Source organism: Aplidium turbinatum, chromosome 7 (assembly GCF_918807975.1).
Source record: "Aplidium turbinatum chromosome 7, kaAplTurb1.1, whole genome shotgun sequence".
In the NCBI taxonomy this organism is placed as follows: domain Eukaryota; kingdom Metazoa; phylum Chordata; class Ascidiacea; order Aplousobranchia; family Polyclinidae; genus Aplidium; species Aplidium turbinatum.
The window spans coordinates 14,651,805-14,679,697 of record NC_137478.1 but is presented as its reverse complement, the minus strand read 5'-3'; positions in this window follow the sequence as shown (position 1 = coordinate 14,679,697).

Here is a 27,893-nt window from a genome sequence, read left to right as displayed (position 1 = left end):
TAAAAGCAATTAGTTTTAACATAAAATCTAAAAAAACACTAAATTATTGGGTCAAGTTTTTGTTAGGTCATTAAGGTCATTTTCACATTTTAAAGTAAATTGTTTTGAATATTCAGGTCGATGAAAACTTGCTCTATTTGTGAGGAATAGGCTGATGATGATGGATGATGGTGATGACGGATGATGATGAGGCTACATCAGATTTCGATAATCCTTTTTCACTACAAGCACAAGCATGGTCAGCTTAAGCATTTACCCCTTTACCTTATGTTTCTTTTTCAACAAACTCTCAGTTTTTAATGAATAATAACTACAGACAAAGCTTCTGTAGTTAATTTAATGCAAGGTTGCATGAAAAAGGTGTTTATTACAGTGACGAAAAATCATAATTTTGTATTTGTAGTAGAAGTAATTCGCAAAATCTTTGAAGAAATGATTTCAAAGTTTATTTGTAGCAGGATAATTCTCATTTTCTTTTCCAGACTGTTGTAATCAATGTAATTCTGAGTTTATCCATGGGAGATACTTTCAGAACTTTTTCAGTGTGATTAGTTCATTGCTTTATGGGAAAAAGTTGCTTGTTAGAGTTAGTTACGTGGCTTCAGCAACCAACCTTTTCCACTAGACATATTGGTTTGGACCAGCTATTGGCAATTTATCCCAATGACATTATTATTTTTAGATGGAGTACGAAGAACCCATAACTTGTCCACAGCAACAAATTCAAATATCCATGCCGCTATTTCAGACTGGCTGAAATACGCAAGAGATGAGGACTGAGAAGTTTGAGAAGAGGAAGACAGGAAATTTGATTTAATTTGCCTCATGCCCTTTTCTAGACTGCTGTTATATTTAGCATGTTCTTTGTTTTTGCTGTGATGGTTAGAAATAAAAACAAACTTAACTGCCATCTGTCCTACTCTTTGCTTGTATGAGTGCCTTTTCTAGCAATGTTGTACCGAGTGGAATGCTAGTATGGTAAGTGATAAGGTTTACTGCGAATTGAGGCCTCGATCCCACGTCTTCGTGGTCATCATTTTCAGCACAGATTAACTCGAAAAAAGTGAGTTAACAACACGTCACCATGTGGTCAAAGTTAAGAAACGTATTCGGTTTGGTGAGGTCGTAATGTCTAACGCTTGTCAGAGCAAAACGTGAGCGTTTGGTCGTAGATTAGCAAATGATGGCCAACGCTAGGCCCACGAGTAACCAAATCGTTTTCGCCAGAGGGGATGATAGTAAATTGCGTCTTCCACATCGACCCAACGAAAGCGTTTGGTCGTAGGTTGGCCAACAGTGCACTAACGTTGGTTCTACGATTAAACAACTCTTTTTTGCCACAGTGAGGATAGTTGTAGGCTAAATTGCGTCGTGGATCCCACGTCGAACCAACGAAAGCGTTTGGTCGTCAGGTTGGCCAACAGTGCACCAAAGTTGGGTCTACGATTAGCCAAGCATTTTTTTTGCCACAGTGAGGATAGTTGTAAATTGCGTCATGGATTCCACGTCGAACCGACGAAAGCGTTTGATCGTAGGTGGCAAATGGTCGGGAAAGGGTTGGCCAACAGTGCATCAACGTTGGGTCTACGATTAGCCAAGCCTTTTTTCGCCACAGTGAGGATAGTTGTAAATTGCGTCGTGGATTCCACGTCGAACCGACGAAAGCGTTTGGTCGTCAGGTTGGTCGCAGGTGGCAAATGGTCGGGAAAGGGTTGGCCAACAGTGCATCAACGTTGGGTCTACGATTAGCCAAGCCTTTTTTCGCCACAGTGAGGACAGTTGTAAATTGCGTCGTGGATCCCACGTCGAACCAACGAAAGCGTTTGGTCGCAGGTTGGTCGCAGGTGGCAAATGGTCGGGAAAGGTGTGTGTGCCACCGGGGGATCGACGTTTAACCAACCGATTTTTGTGACTGACGATTCGCCCAAGGTGGCCCGCTGGCCAAATTTGTTACGCGCCAACGTCGGAAACCAACGGAGGGCCCACGGGACGTTTCCGATGGTCTAACGTTGGACCAACGACACGTTGTTGTGCGGGTGTTCATAGCCTGCGAACAGTAAGAATGTAGCTAAAACAGATCGAAATCTATAGAAAAGAAGTTCAAAATCGCAACGTAGTTAAGTTTTTATTAAACAACGTTTCTACTTTCAGAAACGCGTTATCATTTCTCACTATGCGGCCCGTGAAGTTTTTCTCAGACCCTAATGTGGCCCTTCATGTTTGCAGTCTTGGACAACCCTGGTCTAGGTGACTCTTTTGACCAGTGGACCATCTAGCTAGGGGGGCATCTGACTAGTGTACCTTCTGAAGGTAGGTCGGTCACTCCAATGGTCATGGTGTCATCATACATCTCCAAATGTTATAAAATAAAATCATTTCCATGAATATGACAAATTTTCAAGCACTATTGGCTCATAAGGTCTTTATAAAACGGTAACAGTAAGAGAAAATTCGGCCAAAAAGCCACTATTATGAGAAAAAATATCATGCAAATCTCAAAAACCTGATGTGATGGGTAAAATCTGATGTGATTTTTGAAATTAGCCGCCTCAATATACCCCAAATCACATCTTACATTGCAGACACAAAATTTTTTATCTTTTTTGTTGGCCTGTGTAATATATAGTAAGTTAACTTAATTTCCAAAGTGATCTTGATCTTATTAACTTTCAAGATCAAGATCACACAAAAAAAGTAATCTTAGATCACGATCAAGATCACTTGTGATCTTCAAGATCAAGATCACACCCATCTCTGCAGCAGAAATATACCAAAGGCAAGCCAATCTACGTGATTAAACTGAATCCAGCATATAGCATAAACAAGTAGATGAAAAGGAATTGAGCGTAAAATCTCACAATGAGGACTTGAACCGAAAATGCAAAGTAGGCTAAAGTTTTGCACAGAAGCTAAAGGCGTTTTATCAGTTATCATAACAAAACAGGCTGAAAGCGACTTTATTTTTTGAAAAGTAGTTTTTCTGGATAGTTTTTGGTCAATTTACCGCGGTTCAAACACAACCAGCTTCGAACAAACTGTTTGCGTTAATGTCAAACTTTTGCGCATGCGCGTAGTCATGCGCATAAATCGAAATGACCACTTTCTCGTGTTTTACAATGAAACCAAGACCAGAAAAATGTCTACGACTGTCCTGCAACATAGTTAATGTGCTTTAGTACAGTAGCATATAATGCTTGAAGTTTAAATGTCATAAACAAAAAATGATGTCCATACTACCATATTTCCATGCTATTTGTGATCAAGGTTTTTGAATATTTGAATAAGTTTGTGTTAAATGTAAAATGAAGTTATGACTTTTATAAAATGATCTGTTAATTGGTTCTCTAAAAGTGAAAATACAAGAGGTTACTGTAAACACAATCTTGTGGTTCATGTAACAAGATGGACTTGTTGACAAGTGACCTTGTTTTTAAACTGGTCAATGATTATTATGATGATCCTTCTATTGAAGAAGCTAAGGATGTCCACAATGCTATGGTTCCTGAATGTCGGAATGTAAAACAAAAAAGAAGTGATAAATCTCTTGCTAATATGAAGAATAGTTTGTGGATCTATCATCAAAGCAAAGAGCACCTAAAATATCAAACGTGTCTTTACTACTCGTGACAGTCCATCACTGGATCTGAAAAAATAGATGTTTGCCGTAAGGCATCATAACATAATATCCAGGCAACTAGACAGTCCACGAACTGAAAGATGTTCAATTAGAGACAAAAATCTGAGAGGGCAGGTGAAACAATTGAAGTCTAAGATATCAGAGGCCTCAGCATCTGTGAAAATAAATTTAAAGGCTTTCACTCAAAACACCTCTGGTGATTCTGGGAAGAGCAGTTACATGACCTAGGTGAACAGAGTGTTTTCCGATACTGAAAATGCAGCTGTATCCACTTCAAGTGATTTCAGAGCATATGGACCTTCTCCTAAAAGAAACATCAACTCCGAATTGCAACTTGCTGAATTGATACCTTCTTCTACAGAAAGTGCACCATCAAACTCTTGAACTATAACAAAAAGAAAAATCATCGATTGGCAAGCTGGCAGATGAATCTTTGATAATAGCTGCAAAGAAGCAAAAGACTATTGACGTTTTCATTTCAAGACTAGACCCAGCTACAAGGGTTGAAGATGAAAAGATCTTTGTGACTAAATAATTTTCAAGTAATGTCAATGTACAACAAATGAAATCATAATATAATTCGTATTCATCATTTAAAGTGGAGCTACAAGGTGCAACATTTAAGGATTTAACCAATCCAAACTGCTGGTCTAGCGGTCTTCTTGTGAGAAGATTCTATTCTCCAAGACCCTAGGAACCTGTATCTGCTGACACAAATAAAATTTAATAAAGCTCATGACTTCTAGCAACATAGAAGTTAGAACTTGTGTTATTCAATTGTAGGCCTAGAGGCTTTGGTACTTCTGTTGTTGAAGTCAGAAACTTTTGTAAGGAGTACGATGTCATATTCTTGCAAGAAATATGACTTACAAAACAGCAGCTAGATTGCCTCAATAATCTCAAGAAAAATCATCATTGTCATTTTATCATATATCTAACTTTTTCTCCATGAAGCACAAATATGGCAATCTTCATGTCATGTGCAACGATCTCACTGGTAGTGATCTTATCATAATTGGAGATTTTAATGTCAGTAATACCAATGCTAATACTAGTTTGATCCTCTTCTTGATAGCTTTTGTGAATGTCTGATCGTTTGCTATTTCTCGATTATACATTTTCTTATATTAATGATGCTCATGGTACAACAAGCTGGTTGGATCACTGTTTATCTTCATGTTCTGCTCAAAATGCTATCAGCACAATACCTGTGCTTCGTGATTTTTTTACCTCTAATCATAGACCTGTGCTCATAGAGCTTTCTGAAACTTTTTTTGCCAAACTTGATTTCAAGCAACATACAAGTGATATTTCATTCCACTGGGATGGGGTCTCTGATGTAGAGAAAGTTATGTACTATGGTGCTACTGAGCACTCATTAAGCCAAATACCTCTACTTTTACGGTGTACTTTTGTAATGAACCCTTCTGCCAGGAACAAAATCATTTAGAAGATAATAAACAAATGTTACAATGCTATTGTGTCGTCACTACATAGTATTAGAAACGATTCCCGCACATTTAATATTATTGCTGTATAGTCTGAGCGTAAAACGTATTGACCTGGAATAAATTGCGACTTTAACAAATTAGGTATTGTTGGAAAGCTTAACACCTCTAGATTAAGATTTTCACTCTCCTCTAATCAGAGACCCTTGGCAAAAAAAGTTATGGCCGTTTTTTTAGCAGCTTGCGCCGCTAGTGTCGAAAGTGCAATTTTCCTTTTGCAATTTTCATTTTAAGCGCAATGACGTCACTCTGACGTCATCAAACTAAAATTGCTTATCCTACCTTATTATTACTTCCAGCCCATGGATAATTGCAGATCCAATACAGTTCAGTTCAGTTGTTTTTATTTCTGACCACCATATCAAAAACAATACACGTCAACATAGCAAAGGTCCAGAAGAAGGTAGAAGCGACAAAACGCGAACGTTAAAACGTGCTTGTGACCGAAGTAAGTTATTGAGTTGAAAGAAAATGTAACAAAAAAACAAATAAACAAATAAACAACATATATTTAGGCTATAGCTTTATTAGCCCACATAGCTTTAGCTGATATATTTAAGATTTGTATGGACAGTTGCTATGAAGATCGGTCATGGTGCGTTATCAAGAGTGCTGACTGCTGATGGTCGTGAGGGGAACACGTCTTGATGCGTTTAGCTCATAGCTAAGAGCAAGGCAGGCAAAGAAAACCCCACAAAGAAATCTTACCATGGGCAAAGCCATTTCAAGCGCAACGCACCATGCCTTGCACGACTCACAAAATAGATAGGCTGTAACTTGACGACATGAAATCAATGACAAAAACAAATAAAACAAACTAGCAAAAACAACATCATCATCCTGCGGAAATCCAATTATACCCAGAGAAGTTATGTCTTGAAGATATCAAGCGTGCTTTGTTATAAAGTTGTGTTGATAAAGCGATAATTTTACACCCCAGTCAGCTAAACTCGTCACCTCCACACCGATCCAATGTCAGCAAACGTTAAATTCATGTAAAAATGACAGGCATCGCCAGCTGAGATGCAGTAGTGGGATCTAAAAGGTCGTTTTTAGACAGAACAGAGCTTCATATAATGATTCAAGGGAGAATTTTGACCCCAGGTCCGGTTTAATGACGAAACTAAGCGCTATAAGTGGCGAGAGTATATTATGGGCATTGATGATGATGATTATGTGCCTGATCTGATACAGACATTGGCGATCATGGTCTTCCAAACTTCTCGGTCATTTACCATTCGTATAAAATCGTTCGTTTTAACTGTTGTGTTTGTGGCCCATTGATTCAAGCTATTTAAATAAGTTAATCTTTGTCGACCTCTGCTTATTTTTCCCTGTATCATCCCCAATAGAGCTAATTTTTCCAAATCTCTATGTCTGTGAATATGACCTACAAATTGCATCTGACGCCTTCTAACTGTTGTTATTAATCTCCTTTCTGCATTTGCCAATTTCATAACTTCGTCATTACTCTTCTTTTCAGTCCAAGATATCCTCAACATCCTTCTGAGAAACCACATCTCAGCATCCTCTAGTCTTTTCTTCATGTCTTTACTTATTGTCCAGCATTCACATCCGTAGGTTAGAATCGATTCTACATATGCTTTTAAAACTTTAATTTTGGTCTTTATTGTCATGTTGCGATTCCTGAAGACTGTGCTCATTTTACTGAAAGTATCCTTTGCTATGGCGATTCTCTTTTTAATTTCAGTGTCACTTTTGCCATCGGAAGTTATAATGTATCCAAGATATTTAAATTTATCAACTTGTTTCACTGTAACACCATTGAGTGTTAGGTTGCAATTTGGATAAGTTTTCTTTTTTGATACCGTCATGCATTCTGTTTTTCTTGAATTTAACTCTAAACCCATTGCTTTACTGTTATTAACAACAGAGTTTAATAAGTCCTGTAGATGGTTTGCAGATTCTGCTATCAAGACTGTATCATCAGCGTATCTCAAGTTTGTTATATTTTGTCCTCCAACCTTTACTCCATTCATATTTTCGATGTCTCTCAAAATCATCTCACTGTAAACGTTGAAAAGATCTGGAGATAGGACACATCCTTGTCTGACGCCACGTTGTATCGGTTTGAATTCGCTAAGATCGTTATTTATATGTATTGCAGCCGTTTGTTCCCAATAGAGGTTTCGTATGACTCTGAGGCAGTGATGTACGCGCATACAAAAAATATTGACGCCGTCAGCGCAAACGCAAACGTTCAAAAAACTATACGCCGCATGCGTCAACGCAACTTGTAAAATGGCCATGCCCCCCCCCCCCCTTAAAAATTAGTAGTTAACGACGTAGATTAAGGCATTTAATTTGTTTTGCATTGATCTTTCAAAGCAATTACTGTAACAATGTTGTTTTATAGACTAAGCCAATACGAAATGCATAGCCCACTCCACCTACCCCACCCCAGGTATGCCAATGTAGCATAGTGTTCTGTAAGCCTATCACAGTGATTAGTGAGAGAGAAATGGATATAGTCTAAACTAAAACCATACTGGGATATCATGAAGACATCTGGGATATCAATGGCCAGTGGCGTAGCCAAGGGGGAGGGGGGGGGGTGGTTACAACCCCACTTGGCACCAGTGTGACGTCACGATATTGAGAATGATGCTTTCAGTCTAAAAAAAACTAGCCTAATTTTAAACAAAACTGCATTAAAAGAGCGAGTTTTGCCAATACCAAACATTCAAACATCTCAGCCAGGAATTAACAACAAGAAAACCTAGAGACTTAGCTTAGTTCCGAAAAATGCCCAAGAAAACATGATCTTATCCTTTTGCTATGCCACCTGACAGCACCATTTTACAGGAATATCATACCCACATTTTTGTTGAAAATGCTCTCAGAATGAATCAAATTCAAAGTAATTTTTCAAAATTTTCTGGGGGAGGCCCCCAGACCCCCCACCGCTGGGTGTCGTCTTAAGCAAAAACGACGGCGGGCTTCGCCGCCGGTCGTCAAAACCCCCCCTTTCAAAATTCCTGGCTACGCTAATCTCAATGCCCCCCCCTACTTTCAATGCCCCCCCCCCCCCCTTGAGAAAATCCTGCCCACGCCACTGAATGTACTACATATAACATACAGAGTACAACATCATGCAAGCAATCACGGTCGGAGACCAAATATTTGAGTTTGTTTAGATACATAGGCTGCACTGCTCATTGTCTGAGAAGTTTCTGATTTTCTTACAAACGCCTTCAACACTGCTTGACTAAAAAAACTTCACACTACGAAGCCAAGTCATTGTTTACATTTTTTACATGGAGCGACATTACCAACCTACCTACTTGCTTGCTTACATTACATTCCTGTTCTGACCCGTAATTTACTAAGTAATTTCTCAATAGGCCTAAGTTGTTTTAACTAATTCTTTCTTTTTTTCTGCAAGACTTCAGTCTCCACGTGGGACTCTAGCGTCAAACAATAGATGACTGAACAATAGATGACACTGTGATACAACACTAGAACAATGGGCAATTGCAAGACGTCAACATTTCGCAGTTTGACAAAAAAAATTGCACACAACAACTAAGATATTAAAAAGTATGCGTTGACGCTATGCGCTAAAAAACCGCGAAATCTTTACGGCGCATCCTCAAGCGCAAACTATCCAAAAAAATGTGGCCGCAAGCGTTAGCGCAAACAAAAAGTCTACGCCGCAAGTATGCGGCGTAGAATTTGCGGCTCATACGTACATCTCTGCTCTGAGGTCTTTACCGTCGATATCTAAAGAATGCAGTATATGGAATAATTTGGCATGTTGAACCTTATCAAAAGCTTTAGAAAAGTCTACGAAACATATATAAAGATCTTTGTTCTTTTCTATACATCTCTCTGTTAACATTTTTAATGTAAAAATTCCATTTCTGGTCCCTTTGTCTGGGACAAATCCAAACTGTGCTGTTGAAATTTCCGGTTTTAGTTTTGGTCTCAATCTCATCATCACGATTCGGAGTAGGATCTTTGTTAGGTGACTCATAAGGCTAATTGTTCTGTGGAGTGAGCATTCTGTTGCTCCAGTTTTCTTTGGTAAAGCTATGAATATAAAACGTACCATATCACTAGGGATGTTTCCGAGTGTCATAAATATGATTCAAGATCTCAGTGGTTAGGTCTAAACCCCACTCATCTAAAGCTTCGATAATTTCAACTGAGATATTATCTGGTCCAACTGCTCTTCCATGTTTTGTTTTGTTCATAGCGATTCTTACTTCTTCTTTCATAATAGCAGGACCTTCCATGGGTTTGGAGATGCCTGGCTTGTTTCCGCGTTTGTCGAAAAACAGCTCTTCAATGTATTCACACCAACGCTGCAGAATATCTTTTTGATCTTTTTGGTTTAATGACGAAACTAACCGCTATAAGTGGCGACAGTATATTATGGGCATTAGGCTATACAAAAAGTGCGAAATTTTTAAAACTTTACTTCAATAATTATGCCTTCGAGGAAATGGTTGACAGTTGAGGGCCCAAGGCATGGAACTATTGTTCTTGTCGACGGTGAAAATTCGACTCACACTGCTAATGGATATGCCATGTCTGAGGAGTACAGCTCAACTATCCAGTGGAATCTTTCGGGTAGCCCAAATTTCGGCAAAACACAAATACCCACCAAACAAGAAAAATTGGCAAATCGTGCGTGGGTCTGGCTGGGCAACCACCCTATGTATTGACGCAGCAGGCGCCTTCCTGCCATAGGAGAATAAAGATCGCCATGAACTATGTGGTAGGCTACCGTACAATTGTTTTCATTTGATTGTTTTATATTTTATTATCATAAGCACTCTTAAGAAAAAAATTCCATTCGTTTCTAGGCTCATTTTCAGGCTCAGTCCAGCCTTTTCAGTAACGTTCCCATATCACTTAACTGGTGTGAACTTCTATGCTCGGTCGCTCATAAAATCAAAAGGGCAAATCGTTCCATTTTTTTATGAAATCATTTATTGAAACATAATTAAACTGTCGCAATCCTCAGGGCAGTCTTCTTGTACATAACTGAGATTGCAACTAGTCTCCCCACGACACTCTCCACATGCTGTTACGCACTCACTTTGCTCCTCAAAGGGAGGCCAGATTTGGCCCCCCCTCATATTTCTTTTGATTACTTGAAGCACAGTAACGCCATGCACTTGGTTTTTCTTGACTTTTCCTAAAATTGCCAAGCGGATCTGATGATATTAAATTTGATGCTGAAAGTTGTGTAGTTTTCTTCAGCTCATAATTGCTTCGTGCATCGATATGCGCGAGCAGAGAGAAACATCCTCTTGTTTTCCATTGTTTGGTTTGACCTCAATAATACAAAGCGCGTTATTTCTTATGCTACAAAAGAAACGCCAGTGATCACAAAGTTGTTAATAGACCTTTCCCGCAGCTCTGTGCAATGAAGCATGACGTTGAAAACAATCACGCTGGCTGCTTCATTGGCAAGCACCAAACTGCTTGTGAATACTTGATAACTTGTTGAGTAGTTAGTAGAATCTTCGTAAAAACATGGAATCAACGTTAAAAAACAAGGATATGACTGTTAAACTTTATTCAAGTTACTTTTATATGAAACACAAGCCAAGTGATACAATGATAAGCCACTTATTTAATGGGCTCTAGTAACTACGCATAAGCTATGGCGCTTGAAGGAACTGCTGGTAGTGTGTTAATGTCTAAACAAAACGCTGTTGGTCTGCAATTCTGATAGACTTAAAATTTCTTTCTGCTTTAGCTACTTGGTCACAGCGGTAAACCATAATCTCTTTGTGGGAAAATTGTAACATAAAGTTCCCGGATCCGTTCGTCTGTATGTAATGACCGAAAAAGAAACACTCCTTCGAAACGTCTTTTCAAAAAGTGTATTCCTGTAAAATTAGCCCGCGGCTATCGAAATCGGGATGCAACGCGTACACCTCTAAAAACTGTCACTACAATACAAACTACTTAGATAAAGACGGAATTTTTGTCCAGCTGTCAAGCACTAAGCAAACAGTTAAATGTGCGACTAACTCTCAAGCAACCATTTCACGAATGACCAGAATAGATATCAATATCTCAAATTCACGTATGCAGTACTGTAACGCAATAGTGAAAGACATTGTCACGCAATTCAAAACAGGTGTTCAAGCTACTGATCCAATGTTTCATGTTTAAACAGGTTTCAAACTGAAACAGGTTTAAACAGGTTTGACACAAGTCTTATGAACGATGGTGCAATTTTGGCACATTTTCTAGCAACTTCCATGACGTAATATTCAGTAGACTTGAACGGTTTTTATATGACGTTTGATTATGTGAACAATTGTCTGGAACATAGCGGCCCCTAGTTATGACAGTCTGACATGGCATAACTAAAAAAAAATTGACGACAATTGTGAGCCAATGAATAAAAACACATGATACACAAATTGTTTGAATCACTCACGTTTAAGTTAATACCCAAATACAAAGGGCATGCAAAGAATGAACAGCAATAATTAAGAATAATACACGACGATACATGAAATTGGTACCATAGGTACACACTAAAATGACGCTATATACAATGGTTGCGATAATAACCGACTGTTCCGGGCTCAGACAAGGGTCGGCCACCGCAGACAAAACCAGGCTCAAACCCTAATACTTAGGTGTTCTTTACGGGGGCGAGGCACGAAATATCCCTCAACACGTAGTCTACTTTCACTTTCCCCGTACTCTCATCATAGTTGCAGACGGCAACTTTGGCTCTACGAACCACAGGCTTCCCTTTCTTAATTTGTGGAACTACCTCATGCACCCTCCCAAGTTGATACTTCCCACGTTTACCAATGTCTTGGAGAGAACCTACCACTACAAGTTGACCAGGCTCCAAATTCTCGGCCATTTTTAGCCATTTTTTCCGGCCCTGAAGCCCTGGCAAGTAAAAATCGATCCATTTGCTCCAAAACTGCTGAGAAAGTGACAAATTGAACCGATACTCCCTTCTTAGTTGGTCACGATCATGTGGTTGCCCAACAGCACAGTATGGGTCTAAGTATGGGGTCAAAAGTGAGGCAGGGGTGATGACAATAAAATCCCTAGGGTCGTCACTCAAAGGTACCAAAGGGCGTTCGTTCACGATCCGAACGGCACTGCTGGTGTACGTAAGCAGTTGAATAGAATTGGGCTTACGAATTGAAGAGTCCAAAACGTGAAAAAGGTACTTGATCATATCGGCCACAAAACCAAATCTACCAAGCTGAAATCTGGCCAAGAGATCTGCCAGAAGGTTTAACAAGTCAGGACCCGAAAACATTACATCATTAACACAAGTTCCTCGAAATTCAGACTTGCTATCGCAAGCAATACGCTTTTTTAATTGTGATGTAACAAAGTATGGTAAGTACCATTCAAATCCCTTGACATTTCCTGCTTCACCAGTACGCACAATATAGCCATTTGATTTAAGATCTTTCATGGTGTCAGTAAGGAAATCACGAAGTTCAGGTTGTTTTAAAGCCTTCTTCCTTAAAGCAGCAGCTCTATCTGACGCCAACACAAAATTGTTAGGTAAACCAATATCTTCCTTCAACGGTACAGGTATCTCAAATCGACCATCTTTCAACTCAATATTCGGTTCGACAAGTTCTCTAGCCAAAATATCATTGCGAGACAATTCACAGGTTTCATTTTGCAAAGTCAAATCCTGAATGACTTTATTCAGGTCTGCTATTTCCATATCGCGAGATTCAATTTTACGCTGAAAGCCAGAGATGACATCCGACTCTGAAGACGTCTGCACTCTGCACACTTTAGCAACGCTTTCAACTAAGGGTGACTTACCACCACAAGCAGTGATGGGCATTATCGGCGATAATTTATCGGCGATAATTATCGGCGATAAATTTTTATCGCTTATCGTTATCGCCAAAGGCAATATTTGATTATCGCCGATAATTAATCGCCGATAAATTTTAAGTGGAAAAGTGGAAAGACCATGAAAAGTAGGCTAATATTTTTACTAGCCACCTAGTTCATGAAACTAAAATTAAAACCAGTTCTTCTTCAGTGCCTGAAGTGTGTGTGCACAGGTCGTTGTCATGGGAGGGGCACGCCCACTGCAACGACGGCCCTGACAACACAACAATTTTTGGAGTTGCAAATTGCAATGCAATGAAATGCATGCAACAAGTCTCTTGTTGTTTTGCTGCAATCGGCAATCGCGAGTAAATTTTACAATTAAAATGTAAGCGCACAGGCGGTACAGATTCCTTTGAAGCGAAGCGACAGAAATTGGCAAGTGGTTTATGAAAGTGTCGCAATACGAGGCCGCATTTACATCAGTGAAACAAGTCAATGCAGAATATGATATTGCTTGTTGAAGCATTTGACATGCAGACCGACATCACAGTTTTTGCATCTTGTAGTAGTTTTTGCATGACAACAGGCGCATCGAGTTGCGTGGTAAATTATGCTAAATACAGTATAACCTTTCTCATTTACCTATGCTGCATAGCCGAGTGGTGAGAGCGCTGGAACGGCAATCGAAAGGGCAGGACACTGTCTTTCGCAGGACACTTAAAGGCATGCCTGAAAGTGGACATGAAGATTGGCTTCCTTGCCTTCTCGTCCACTTAATCTAAATCTTCAACCGCCGGGCGTAAGCCTGGATACGACGACTATTTACCTATTTTTATTCCCACTAATAATACAGTGCCTATATTGTAATTCTTATCTCAACGACATAGTCTATACCTGTATTGTAATTCTTATCTCAACAACTCAGCGTTCTGCTATTGCTTTAATGATGGTGTTCACCAAAAAAACAGAAAAATTTATCTGAAATTATCAGTAAATTACGATAATTATGTTATTGTTTTTGAACAAACACGACTAATTTGACAAGCTTGATGGATTTCACAGTATGCTCATTTTTACTACCAATAACGCCTAAGATTACTGATAAATTTTCAAGCATTTTGCGTTTTTTGGAACTTTTTCAATTATTGCTGACTTTGCTGTAAACAGCCCGTAGAAAGCAAAATACAAAGTTTGGAATTTTTTATGCTATTTTCATTTGATTTAATTATTTTTCCTACTGCACGTAAGCGGCAGTGTAACTCAATTGATAAAAGCACCCAACTGGTATCTAAAGGTATAATTATAAGCACGGCGGTTACCTCAGTGGTTTGATTCTGGATCAAGAGGTTGAAGATTCGATACCTACTGCCGCTGTTGCGATTTTATTCATGCATAACTTACAAAAATTTTGTCCCTTCACAGTATATTATATTCGATTTTTCGTCATGTTGATGAAAACAGTTCGTGCTGCATGGGATGGGGCTGCGCTGATCAAGAAAAAAAAATTATCGTTATCGGACATTATCGGCGATAATTTATCGTTTATCGTTATCGCTTAACTTTTTTTTGATTTATCGTTTATCGTTATCGCTTTAGGCATTTTTCGTTTATCGATTATCGTTATCGCTTAACTGAAAAATGAGTTATCGCGCCCAACACTGACCACAAGCCAACCAACCGAGAGGAGTGAGTAAAGCATGCGGTTCACTGCGATTTTCACCAACACGTTCTTCTTTTTCCCACATCAAATAAGCGTTGTCGTTTCCAATCAGTACATCTACAGTACTACAATCATTCAAATGAAACATATTCACGTCATGAAAATGACGGAAACTACTTAAATCCTGCTTATGTGGTAAAGTCTTAACATCGTCAGCCCAAGCTGGGTTAACCACCGAAGTTATATCACAAAACAGTTCATTCGTCTCTAACGACTGAATGTTGAGTTTAACAAGTTCAGCACAAGTAGGTTTCTGACCAGCCAGATTATCCATTTTAAACGACGCTTTGTCATACGGTTTAACGTTAAGTTTGCACACCAAATCACTCGAAACAAAAGTCAACTGCGAACCAGGATCATGCTGACAATACACCAACTTCGATTTGCCAGTCATTGGATTCAAAACACGAGCAGCAGTAATGCGGTTAAAGGCTGCTTTAACATTTCCAATCTTAACATTACGCACAGGAACTTTGGCACCAGCATCATCTTTACCGACCGAATCCAGAGAATCACGTGACGTCACATAAAAATCATGCAGAAGAAAATAGTGTTTCCTATCGTTGTTAGGCCCACATTGACGACAGTTGTTTGCATGATTACAGTCCCTAACCATATGCTGGCGCAAACAATTCAAACATTTGCCAGCTTTCACAATGACATCTCTCCGATCTTTAGGTGTCAAGCGCAAAAATTCTTTACAATTAGACAAAAAATGATATTCAACTTGACCCCGTGACGAACAACAAATCCATGCCGGTAGGTTTTTACGTCTGGCTTCACCACCGCGCGGTGCGCCAACAGCAGTCGAGTACTGCGAACTCCCTGACATCACATTATCATGGGGTTTTACCGACGTCTGCCTAACCGGACATGAAGGCAATTTTCCTTTGCCAAACTCTTTAAAATGCTGCGACTCACCAGAATCGCCCATTAGCATAATGGCAAAATCAGTCGACTTGCGCGTTTCCTCCCGTACAACAAATTCAAACAAACTCTGAAAAGTAGGCTCATCAGTACCACCATACTGATCACCTAAAAAGTCAAGATAACGCTGCTTAGCGTCAAACGGGAGTCGCTTAGCCTAATCCAAAACAAAACGTCCTTCCAATTTGTCACGCTGATCATAAGCTTGCGCGTAAAGCAGACACTGCGACAATTCATCTTTAAACTCTTTCAGATCACTGGAAGGGGTCGAAGTCAATTTGCTACCATAGCGATACTTTCTAATTTCCGGTTCGGCGAAAAGACCTCCACGAACTCCAAAACGCTGGGACAAGCGAGCTAACGACATTTCTATTCTGTCTTCCAGTGACAAGCCAGGAGTGTCGGAAACCAAATTAGCAATCGTTTGCGCAGCTGTTCTAACTCAAGCTGCTTGTAACAAAGTTAAACGAGTTCCTTTAAACGGTGAAGCTGCCATTAAGGCCGTAACACGATTTTTAAAGAAGATAAATGGCATATTATTACCATCGTAACCAATCAAGGCCGCCTTATCGAAAAACGTCCTACTATTTTGGTATTCAAAAAAGCAATTCCTGTTGTTGAGAACTCGATTTAGCGGGAGAAGACAAGCTATATCCCTTAAGGGGCTGAGTGGGCTCAGTCACATGCAGAGCCCGATCACGATCCTCACACACGTTAAAATCAGGAGACGCGATACGCCTCTCACAACCATTCAAATTACGTGTAGCTGGGCGATCAAAAACTAGCGGGGCAGAAAACTGTGAAGGGGGCAAAGCATTACTGCTAATGGCGGCCCCGTGACCTGCACGCTCTGGGGGAAGAGTTCGGCCATAATTCGCAGGCCTTGGCGCTACAGCCTTCGGAAGACCCTTAGCCGCGGCCCCGAGACCTCCTGAAACAGCTGGAAAACGTGTGGATTGCACTGGTCCACTTACAGATTGAACAGGTGTCTGGAAAAGGTTATGTAAATTAAACTGCGATTGATGTTCATTTCTGGAATGGCTAGAAGAGCCCGTCTTAGAACTACGCCGGGAGCCCAACTCTGATCGATATTCAGCTAAAACTACCTCTTTATGTTGTTCAGCCCTCAACTGAGCGTCTTTGAGTGCGAACTCAGCAGCTCTCGCTTCTGCTCTCGCGGCGGCCTAAGCAGCTCTCGCTTCGGCCTCAGCTCTCACGGCAGCCTCAGCTCTTATGGCCTCAGCTCTCGCCATGGCCTCAGCAGCTATTGCTTCGGCCTCAGCTTGTATCTGGAGCTCCTCTCGTCTTAGCTGTAGGTTAATTTGTGCCACTATCCGAGACGAACTCGTAGACATCCTAGTGCTTACATTTGAGGCGCTATCCTCAGGATGTATGTCAGCATCTAACATATCTGAGAACTGACTTACTTTTTGTTCAAAGTTATTTTTTAACGAGTTAAATTCGGGATCTACCCTATCACGAAGTTCTGCCAAGATTGCAGAGTTGAAAATTTTAGTCAAAAGAGCATGGAAATGCCGTAAATCCTCTTCCAAAGTAGAGAACTTAGATCTGAAATTTAACAGTTCCTGCTTATCACTCAAAGAACCTAGGGCTACAGAAAGTTCCCCAATTTGAGTCAAAATATCCCGTCTAAGATGTCGGGCCTCTCGAACTGACTTAGCCTCATCGTTACTGGGTCCCTCTCCAGAATGGCCTGCCCGACTGCAAAGAACATCATCAGGCTTAAACTCAGTCGAGTCTACGGCGGTCGAGTCCCTGTCGCCACCGAGTGTAGACATATTAAATGTTGGGGCTAAATTTTACAATTAAAAAATTAAGTTACACAAACACACAACATTAAGTTATAAAAAACTCAACTGCAAAGACCGTAAAAAATACAAAAAAAAGAATTTAAATGCACGATACCGTTAGCTGTACGAGTATATGAAGTCCAAAAGTCCACAAAACTTGCTTGGATTCGTCCAGATGAATCTTCAAGCACAGATGGATTGTCTTTAATCTTCTTTCTTGCCAATGAATGTCAAAGTTATTTTTCTTCAGTACCAAATTGAGAATAAATATCTTTACTTTTTAGCTTAAAGTTCTTCAGTAGCCTACCAACCGAGAAGAAATGTCTCTAATTTTCTTTGCTTCTGTAGACTACCAACCAACAAGATCTTCTTTATTATTCTTTGTGCTTCTAACTTCCAACTGACAACAACGTCTTTATTTTTTATGTCTTGCCTGTGCTTCCATACAAACACTAGCCAGAGAATCGTCTTTATTTTTTTATGCTTTAAGTGCTTCTTGGCCTACCAGCTAACAAGCCACGTCTTTATTTTTTATGGTTACAGCGGTAAACCATAATCTCTTTGTGAGAAAATTGTAACATAAAGTTCCCGGATCCGTTCGTCTGTATGTAATGACCGAAAAAGAAACACTCCTTCGAAACGTCTTTTCAAAAAGTGTATTCCTGTAAAATTAGCCCGCGGCTATCGAAATCGGGATGCAACGCGTACACCTCTAAAAACTGTCACTACAATACAAACTACTTAGATAAAGACGAAATTTTTGTCCAGCTGTCAAGCACTAAGCAAACAGTTAAATGTGCGACTAACTCTCAAGCAACCATTTCACGAATGACCAGAATAGATATCAATATCTCAAATTCACGTATGCAGTACTGTGACGCAATAGTGAAAGACATTGTCACGCAATTCAAAACAGATGTTCAAGCTACTGATCCAATGTTTCATGTTTAAACAGGTTTCAAACTGAAACAGGTTTAAACAGGTTTGACACAAGTCTTATGAACGATGGTGCAATTTTGGCACATTTTCTAGCAACTTCCATGACGTAATATTCAGTAGACTTGAACGGTTTTTATATGACGTTTGATTAGGTGAACAATTGTCTGGAACACTACTGTGTCAATGAGTGAGAATTGCTGTCTTATTTGCTGCAATAAGTAGGCTAAGTTTGTAGCCTTTTTTGCTTCTTAATTTGTGAAAGCAATGCAGTCTATCACTTATGGCGTACTTGCACTGAATATGAATCAACTGAAGTAGGCTAATAAGCTGGACTGCCATTCAATCAGGGCGTAGCCTAACTTCGTCAGTTGGGGCTCCGATGCAATTATGAGGCCTCCATTTGTTTCTGTGCTTATTACAAAACGTAGAAATGACATCTAGCCTATGTAAAGCTTGCGGGAGCTACAGACCACGAAACGCCGGTGTCCGTTGCTGTCAATTCTTGCTACAATCAGCTGCTGACAAACATTTATTGTTACTATTAGCTTATAACTTGTTTTGGCCGATTTTTGGCTCAATTGCCCAACGGGTCAACCTATTGATGAAGACGTATGGGCACACATTTCGCATTTTCCCAAACTCATCCAATAAAAACTGCATTTCCGCAGAAGTTTGGTGATTACTTTAGATATGAAATCGATGATATGTTTTAATCTTTTTTTTTCCGACCACAGAAGGATTTCAATTATTTGTTTGTTTAGCCTACCCAGTTTCATACAAGCCACCCAGTAAAGTTGACATGAAGTCCAGTATTAGGCTAGCGTAATCACGTTTTTTTGCTCCCATTGCAACAACATATAATTATAGAATAGGCTATTACGTAGCCCTCACTGCGATCACAAATGCAACACAATAAGAAGCAACAAAGAGATATATAGCCTAGTTGTAGAGTCAGCTGTTATCCTTATTTTAGCATGCCATTAAGTGTCTTTGCCGAGACACAGCCGCAAACTCTGGAGCGGTGTCGGACCGACGTCCTTTCGCGAACGTCGCGCAAAGGTGTTCACCATTCAACCATGCAGTCGCTATACGTCACTATAAATTGTTTGTACTTAATTAGAGTTTTATAATGTTATAAAGTTTACTAAAATTTTAGACAACAGTTAGTAGGCTAATAATTTAATAAAACTGTATTTGCCTAACCAAAAACTATAGTATTGGATTGGGGATTCCACTTGCGCTGTAGCTCAATTTAAAATGAATGCGTGTGTGTTGCAAACTTATTTTCGACAGAAAGTAATAACTGCCAGAAATACATAGGACTATGCTGTCTCATTCTGTGTTAATATATTAGTTCCATAAGAATAAAAGAAGCCGAACCAAACACAAACATTAAGTGGCTAGAAACCTGAAGTGACCAAAAGCATAGGGTAAGCTAGGACAAAAACATCAATTAATAAACGGAAATGCTGCATGAAAAGACAATGAACAATGAACAAAATGAAACTGTGAACTGTGATGTCATAAAGGAATGACTCAGAGAGGCAAAAAGTTACATAAAACTGGCTCAGTGTGACTATATGAATTTAAAAAAACAAAATACCGGTAGTAAAAAATGAGATATAATTAAGCAAAATAAAAAATATATAGGTGCTATTTATTTATTTATAAATAATGTTGGATTAATCAAATTCAATTCAAAATTTCAAAAGCTTAATGAAAATCACAAATAAAACAAGTTTTAAGAATTTAAATCGATTTGCAATGCCACCAAAAGGTAGCCTCGCGGCCTACTAGAACACGGCCAAATATGTTGCTATTAGAGGTCAATTTCTAATCGTCTGAAATGTTGCAATCATAATCATGACAAATCTGTCACTTTCCCGAAGTATGTACTGTAAAACAACATATTTGCACTTGAACATATTTGGGTGTGTTCAGCCTCATATTAAGTAAGCAAGCACAATTTACGCAATACTTATGTGTTATATAAGACTTTCCGACTGCACCCTGGAGGTAGTCTCATTATGCAGTCGTTAGGTTTTTTGGTATTGCAGGACCTGTCGCCAATAGCCATATTTTACCTGCAAATTTACACTTGGCAAAACACAAAGTAGAATCAAAATTTGCACATCAGATGAACAGCTTGTAACGTAGAGTAGAATCCACCGGACGCGTTAATGACGAAAAATAAAATGATTGATTGAAAAAATCCTTGATAATATTAAGAGCATTCAATTACACCAAAAGCGTTATAGCTCATCAAACGATGAGTCAATTTTAATATGGTCTTTGGCGTTTTTTAAATCCAACTACAGCATCTTTCCTGACTGAATCATTTTAAATTTTCTGCTTGTTGTTGTAAAACACATTTGTTGCAATTCTAATTGCCAGTTTCTTTGCTTGTACAGAGTGTTCATCACATGAAAAAGAAACGTTGTTGCAGAAATTATTTAAAACAAATTCAGAGGACATTCGAACAGGTATACTTGGGAACTTTTGGAAAATTGTACTTGCAACATCCAAAATAGCAAAGCAGTTGCCAACATATTCTGCAATGTTTTTGGATGGTACAGTTAGCCCTCTTCGAGATAGTAATCCAAAGTATGATGTCTTCTCAACCTGTTCAGTTTCGGTAAGAAACGGTGTACACAAACAACATTTAATTTTCTCTTTGATTTTTTTGGAAACATACCCAGCTAAAAAAAAAGAAATTTCAGCGCTACTTGGTGACAAAGTAGCTGCTTCAATGTCTGGTGATTTTTCATGAACTTCACACTTCAACAACTCAAAATCCCCACCATTGATTGTAGCTTTTAAATTGCTTTCAAGAGCATCAACATCTTCTTTAAGCAGTATTCGAAGTAGCAATATTTGTTCTGACGAAAAAACTTCCCTTAAACTGACCAAAAAATGCCCCCCATTCATCTGCCGATACTGAGAAAATCGCTTCTCAATAGGGTCACTCTGAAACCTGCCCATCATGACAAATTCAGATCCCTCTTGCAGTAATGTTTGCACCAGTAGAGTTTGGGAACGCAGGGTTTGTATTAAGGCGTTAGCAGTTTGTTTGGATAAACAAAACTTTGAGCAGCTAGATTTTAACCAGTTGTCAAACCAATTTGAAAGTGAGAGAAGGAACCCCAATTTTTCATCATCCTTTACAATTGCATTGCCTAACGGGTTAGGGTGGCATTTCGATTTTGAATTTACCACTGCCCACCACGTGTTTACAAGGGAGAGAAATCCAATTGCATCATGCCTATGTTGGAAATAACTTTTGAAAGCAGCAATGGTGGTGTCATGAAAGATGCTTAATGCTAAATTGACATTTTGCTTGTTATGTCCAGGATGCAGAGAAGTGTATGTTAATTTAGGAGCCTTTCTTAAATTGGATTGTTGCTTAAAGTGCAACTGCACGATGACTTTGACTGCACTTTATCTGATAGACTCAGATAAAGCATGTTTTAATCTATAAATACCAACCTAGCCCTTACTTTTTAAGGCTATATTTATCTCAATAAAAATTATCAAAACTATGGTTTTCCACGCGCTTGTATTTTTGCCACGTTTCTGTAATGACGGATTGCATTGCGCAACACGCGGATTATGACGTCAGTTGGAGTCAGACAGAAGCGACAATCGCTTTTGCAAGTCCTTTAGTTGTGTTTGTTCTAGACTAGAGCAGTGGTCGGCACTCTTTTTTTTTTTACAAAAGAGCGATTCTGTTACATATTTTGGCAGAAATGACCAGCTGAGAGCCACAAAACGTAATATAACTTATGTGTTTCAAGTAGATAAGACCACAGTTTCTGTGCTACCGAACAATTCTTTTTTATGCCGTCATCTCTATCTGTGTACGGCTTTCCTCGCATACAATCTATTGAGCTGCCACAAAACTAGCAGCATGGGACTGTTTTCCATGTATTGAAAACTTCCTTACTCTGCTCCGATCTTTGCATAAGTTCCAATACTGCCTACTTTATCTAATCTCAAAAAGGGGATAATGTGCAGCAAAATTAATGCTCTATAGCTGTTCTGACAGTGCCTTTTGAAATCATTTATTTTGGGATTTTTCCCACATAGGCTATTAACCTATTTCCTGTGGGGGGGGGGTCGGTGGGGACTTGGTACTTTTCAATGCAATATCATTAAAGAACTACGCGATCCACAGCTTTGAAATTTTTTGACTATTCCTAAAAATTATTCAAGTATTTATTCCACTTTAAATGACGTTGCTATTGTCTATAGTTTTAAAGATATTACATGATTTTCATAACATACTCTGATATTTTAGCTAGCTACTAGCTAGCCCTTTTGTTTTCAAATTATACGGATTAATAGGATTACTGAGCGTTGCCGTGCGTGGAACTGCGACGCAGATATCTCATGAGTTGGCTTTGTTGTAAAGCATTCAACCGTAATGATTCCGCCTTTTGTTTGCAAACTCGAGTTTTGAGTTGCTTTGATTAATCTTTTAATTACATCTGAGTTTCTTTGAAATTATCAGAGAGCATCCGATAAGCTATGCTGAAAAAAATGTAATTTTACGTTGTTTTCTATCGCCAATACATTTTGTTTCTAACTTATAACAAGAAGCAGTAGGAAAATTCTTGACAAAACTCTGTTGATCTCATAAAACAAACAGACTGATGTGGTAAGTTTCTTGATTTCTTGTCCGAAAGCAAAGAGCGCGTTCTTGTCCCGCCAATAAACTTTTGCATGTACCTGTACACTTATATTCACATGAATATTTATGGATGTTGTGAAAATGTTTGATGAAAACGAGAGATTGATGGATACTGAAAATAACTTGACACAGACTATTTAAACTGCTTGGCTTTTGTGGAACAACACGCGCAGCTAAATTATTGTGCTTTGACAAACATTGTGCATATTGTATCAGCATTGAATCTTTACCTAAATGGTAATTTTGCAGTTGCTTGAGAGATTACAAAATTATTTTTTCTCTACGAGGAATGAGGATTTAAAAGTTTTGATATATCTCAGCAGAAACACTATTAGGACAAACTCAATAAATTCAAACTTTTCATTCAAATGTTGGTCTTCAAAAGCTTATTTTCACAAAACGGTGTAGGCCTATATCTTTTTCTCCATAAATTTAGACGTTTGTGTCATTTCGAGCAAAGTTGTTTGTTGGGTTGAAAGAATCTGAAATCAATGCCTCGTTTTTATAACGTATTGTAACGCAATCTATCAGTCAGCCGCTTTTGTGACTTTTTGTTTTCGAATACATTTCCGTGATAAAAGATTGGCTTTTGTAATAACGCCTTCAACCATAAAGTTGTATTCTCTGACTGCATCTCAAACGCTATACCATACTCAGCAATTTTTCTAAAGCATTGTTACACAAAATGCATATCTGACAAAAGAAGAGAAATATGTTGAATTGAATTATTTCTTATACGGATCGTTTCCTTTGTCTCATAAAACTAATTAGAAAAAAAGAAAGAACGATTTTTATCGTTTGGCGTAAAAATATGTATGTTGAGGTTCACCTTGGTTTGCATAATGAAAATCACCACAAAGAATTGCTCGAAGTGATTTTCGCAGCTATTTGATCCTTCGCGATGATAGGCTATCAATTATAGTTTCTATCAGATGAAACCTGTTCAAACTATTTTTTTTTTAAAACTATGTGTTTTTACCTCGAGTTTTTCACAAGTAAGACTTTACACAAAACAACTTCAGTGTGAGCTTACCCAGGAATGCCGACTCGATAAGTTATTTGCAACGTGAGTTGATTGACCAATGACCATAGTAGCCTAAATGGACCAGAAAGCTGTGGCCAAAACTTGATTACTTTTTATCAAAATGTTTGCGCATTGGGAACAGCAATCACTTTGTTTGAAATCAGCAAATCACTTTTTGTCATTGGTTCAACGTCTACAGACGACTAAACTAACATACAACAAAGTTGGTTTTCTGGGTCTTTGGTTCGGAAAAACATCATTATGATGTATTGTGACGTGGTCTATCAGCCACCAGTAGTTTATGCGCCTTTTGTTTTTGGGTGTGTGTCAATTACAAAAGATGGCTTTTGCAGTAACGCCATCAACCGCAAACTGCATCTAAAATGCTATTTCAAAATTTGAAAAGAAAGTAATCTTCTAATGCGTAATAAATAACGACACAAAATGCATGTCCAACAAATTAGAAAAAAAATGTAGAAAACGTTATCTTGCAAATCTAGTTAACAACATAAAAAAAAACATTTCAATCATTTAGACACAAAAGTGCATTTTTAAAATATCAATAACCTTCAAGTTTGTCCAAGGAAATAGTCAAAACTTTAGAGATTTTTTGTTTTTGTACGACAATAGCACTCAGCCTGAAAAAGTTTTTTTTTGCAAGATTTGATATCTTGCTAAATGTATCCATTTTTCGTATCGTTATGTCACGACTTTGCGTTTGTCACGCAGAACGGGAATTTCATTTGGCATTGTGCAAACGACCTCTTCTATAGCCTACCAACACGATTTGACTAAACGATTATTACCACTACATTTTATTACAACTGTTTGAAAAATTGTTTCATTCAAAGTGATCATTGTTGGTACGTACGTTGGTTGGTACGTACGTTTGGAGTGCATGATGGCCTAAAATGGAACGAGCTCCTATCGAAGCACGTCACTACCTTTGGATAGGTTGTTGTTCAAATACCACGTGACACCATTAGGCTACCTTACTTTTCTGTATTCAACCGCTACCCAGACAGCAAATCAGACACTTTTTACATCGATTCAACGTCTTTAGACGTCCATGTGACACAATTACCTTACTTTTCTGTATTTAATCGCTACCCATACAGCAAATCAGACACTTTTTTACATCGATTCAACGTCTCTAGACGTTGAAACAATGTTAAAAACGCATAAATAGCTCCCTGAGATGTGCTTTAAAATACAAAGTGTTTATTGATCAAGCATAACCAAATTCGACAGTGTGAATATGAAAAAAAATGCTTGATTTAGTTCTAATATCAAGTAATGACAGTACGTTTGAAAAGGTGTATACTATAAACATGTGGCTCAAAAAGAACTTGAAATAGCTTTTTTTTTGCAGTGATTTTGTCGCATTCTCTGCAAATGTTGAAACAAAGCAAAACATTTTTACAATGCCTCCAGCAAAACAACAAGCAAACGCAAGTCGGACACCAATTACGATTTCATTGAAGCGTGGACGACGTCTCCGCGTAAAAGATTAAAATCCTACACAATGGAATTAACCGTCACACTCAATTATAAGTTAATTAAGAAGCGATTTCTCAAGTCAAATAAAAAAATATGACCAACCATCAAATTATTTGATTTTTCAAGTTGTACTGTTAAACAAATTGAAAAAGAGTTTCGATGCTGTGTTTTCAGATAAATTATCTGCATCATGTGAAAATTTGATTGATCTATCTTGCGTAGTTTTTGAGTTAAACGAACTCAAAGTGCTAGTGTCGAACCGACCCCCCCGTCCGCAGGTCAACTGGCCAAAAAACGTCACAGGAAAAAAGATTAAGCATGCAGATATGACAACATCATTTGCATTGAATGCAAAGTTCATGTTTATGTCCAATTGTCCATGCTGAGTAACATCTCTGTTTTCGCCTAAAACTTTTCTATTTTTTATTTGTGCATGGCTACTGATAAAAAAGGGTAGGTCTATGCTGTTCACGCCAAAAGCTGTGAACTGACCTGATAAAGTCAAAACTTGAATAACAAAACTTGTAAAAAAAAATAACTTATACTATTTTCTGACAGAGTATCACTCGATCAGAGTTGGCTCATTGCTGCACCATCTTGCACAACTAGTAGGCCTAAACAACGTTTTGATGCCGTTTTTTTTTCATTATCACAGTCGAAAGCATAGGCTATACCCAGGGCTGGACTTCAGCCGGAGCGGTCCGGAGCGCCGCTCCGGAAGTTCAGTCAAAAATTTGACTTCTCCGGAACGGCGTTCCGGAAGCTCAAATATTCTATACTCTTATTATGCTTTGCCCTGTTCAGTAAAAGTAGATCCATAATTCTTGATAAGTCGAACACGTTAAATCGCGTATCCACTCTGATAATATATCTTTGTACCAGTCTTGACGGAAGCGAACCTGTGAATGTATTTGTCTTGTTGAGCTCGCTAGTCTTACGGTGAATGGCATCTATGATTTCCTGAAAAGCTGCCTAAAGTCATATGGCATGTCTACAACATTTTTATCTTCTTGTTTGATTGGTGTTGAATGTGATGGCGCGGCTGTGATGATAGGTCGCAAAAATGGTGTAGCAAAATGGCTTCGTGATTAATTTTCCAGACATTGTGGTGTGGTATTGTGCAGCCATAGATTGGAACTATCGGTTCGTCATGCTGTAAAATCAGTCAGTAATTTGAATCGATTTCGATCTTTTATAGACAAACGCTATAGCATACCACGCTTCTCCTAACAATAGCAAGAAATTGGGTGAATGTGCAGTGGCTGTTGAAGTGCAGTTGTTGAAAATCGGAAGGGTAGGCCTACTGGACACACGTTGGGTAGCCTCGAGTGTCCGCACAGTTAATGCCGTCTGGAATGATTTTCCAGCACTTGTCAAATTTTTCAAAAAGAAGGCTATTAGTAGGGGTGGGCAAATCCAGGTCGATTTTTCAGGACCCATTTTTTCTAATGCCATTTGGGCTGGTAAATATGAATCCGTTGATTTTTTTGCTCTATGACGTCATGATAGGTTGGTTCAGTGGCAATTTTCAAAATGGCGGCCAAAAATGGCTATTTTGCTCTCAGGACATACGAGTGAGACGAATATACCTGTGCAATATGTCTAAACATATGTTTTGAGGGTCAAAGATTACAATAAAAGCACTTTTATCTACCTGGTATGACACCTTCTTGTATTTTTCTGCAGAAAAGATCATTTTTAGGTTATTATTTGTGTATTTATTACGCCAATGATCTTTTGAGCTTCTTGTTATATGCATATTTACTGACCTTAGGCTCCTTTGTCTACATCCAGGTTGACTAGTTGTTGCACTAAGTAATGTAATATAGTTAATCAAATATGAAAACTGAACGACGAGTAAGAAGTGAAAGCAGGAAAGAACTTTTTGGATTCAACTACACTGAAATACAGGAATATAAACCCACAGGAAAACTAGCTAATGGGACTGTTGTAATTGGACGAATGCTACAGCTATGCAAACGACAGAAGGGGAAGCAAGCCTTAAGCAGGACTGAAGCGAGTAAAGTTGTAGCTAGAGAAATGAGATGTGATTGGATACATACAAAAAATGTGTATCCTATGAAGAAAAAGTTTGTTGCTGCCAAAATTAAGGAAGATTATGAAAAATTCAATGAGTTGCGAAAGGCCGAGAAATGTACAAGCAAACCTAAAAGTGATGCTTGGTTCAAAAAAGCATCTGAATTCAATGACAGGCTTACTAATTATGGATATGACATCCGCTGCAGAAACATAGACTACCAGAAAAAGTTAGAAAATAACTATCAAGTAAAAATGACAGCAGAAGATCAGAAG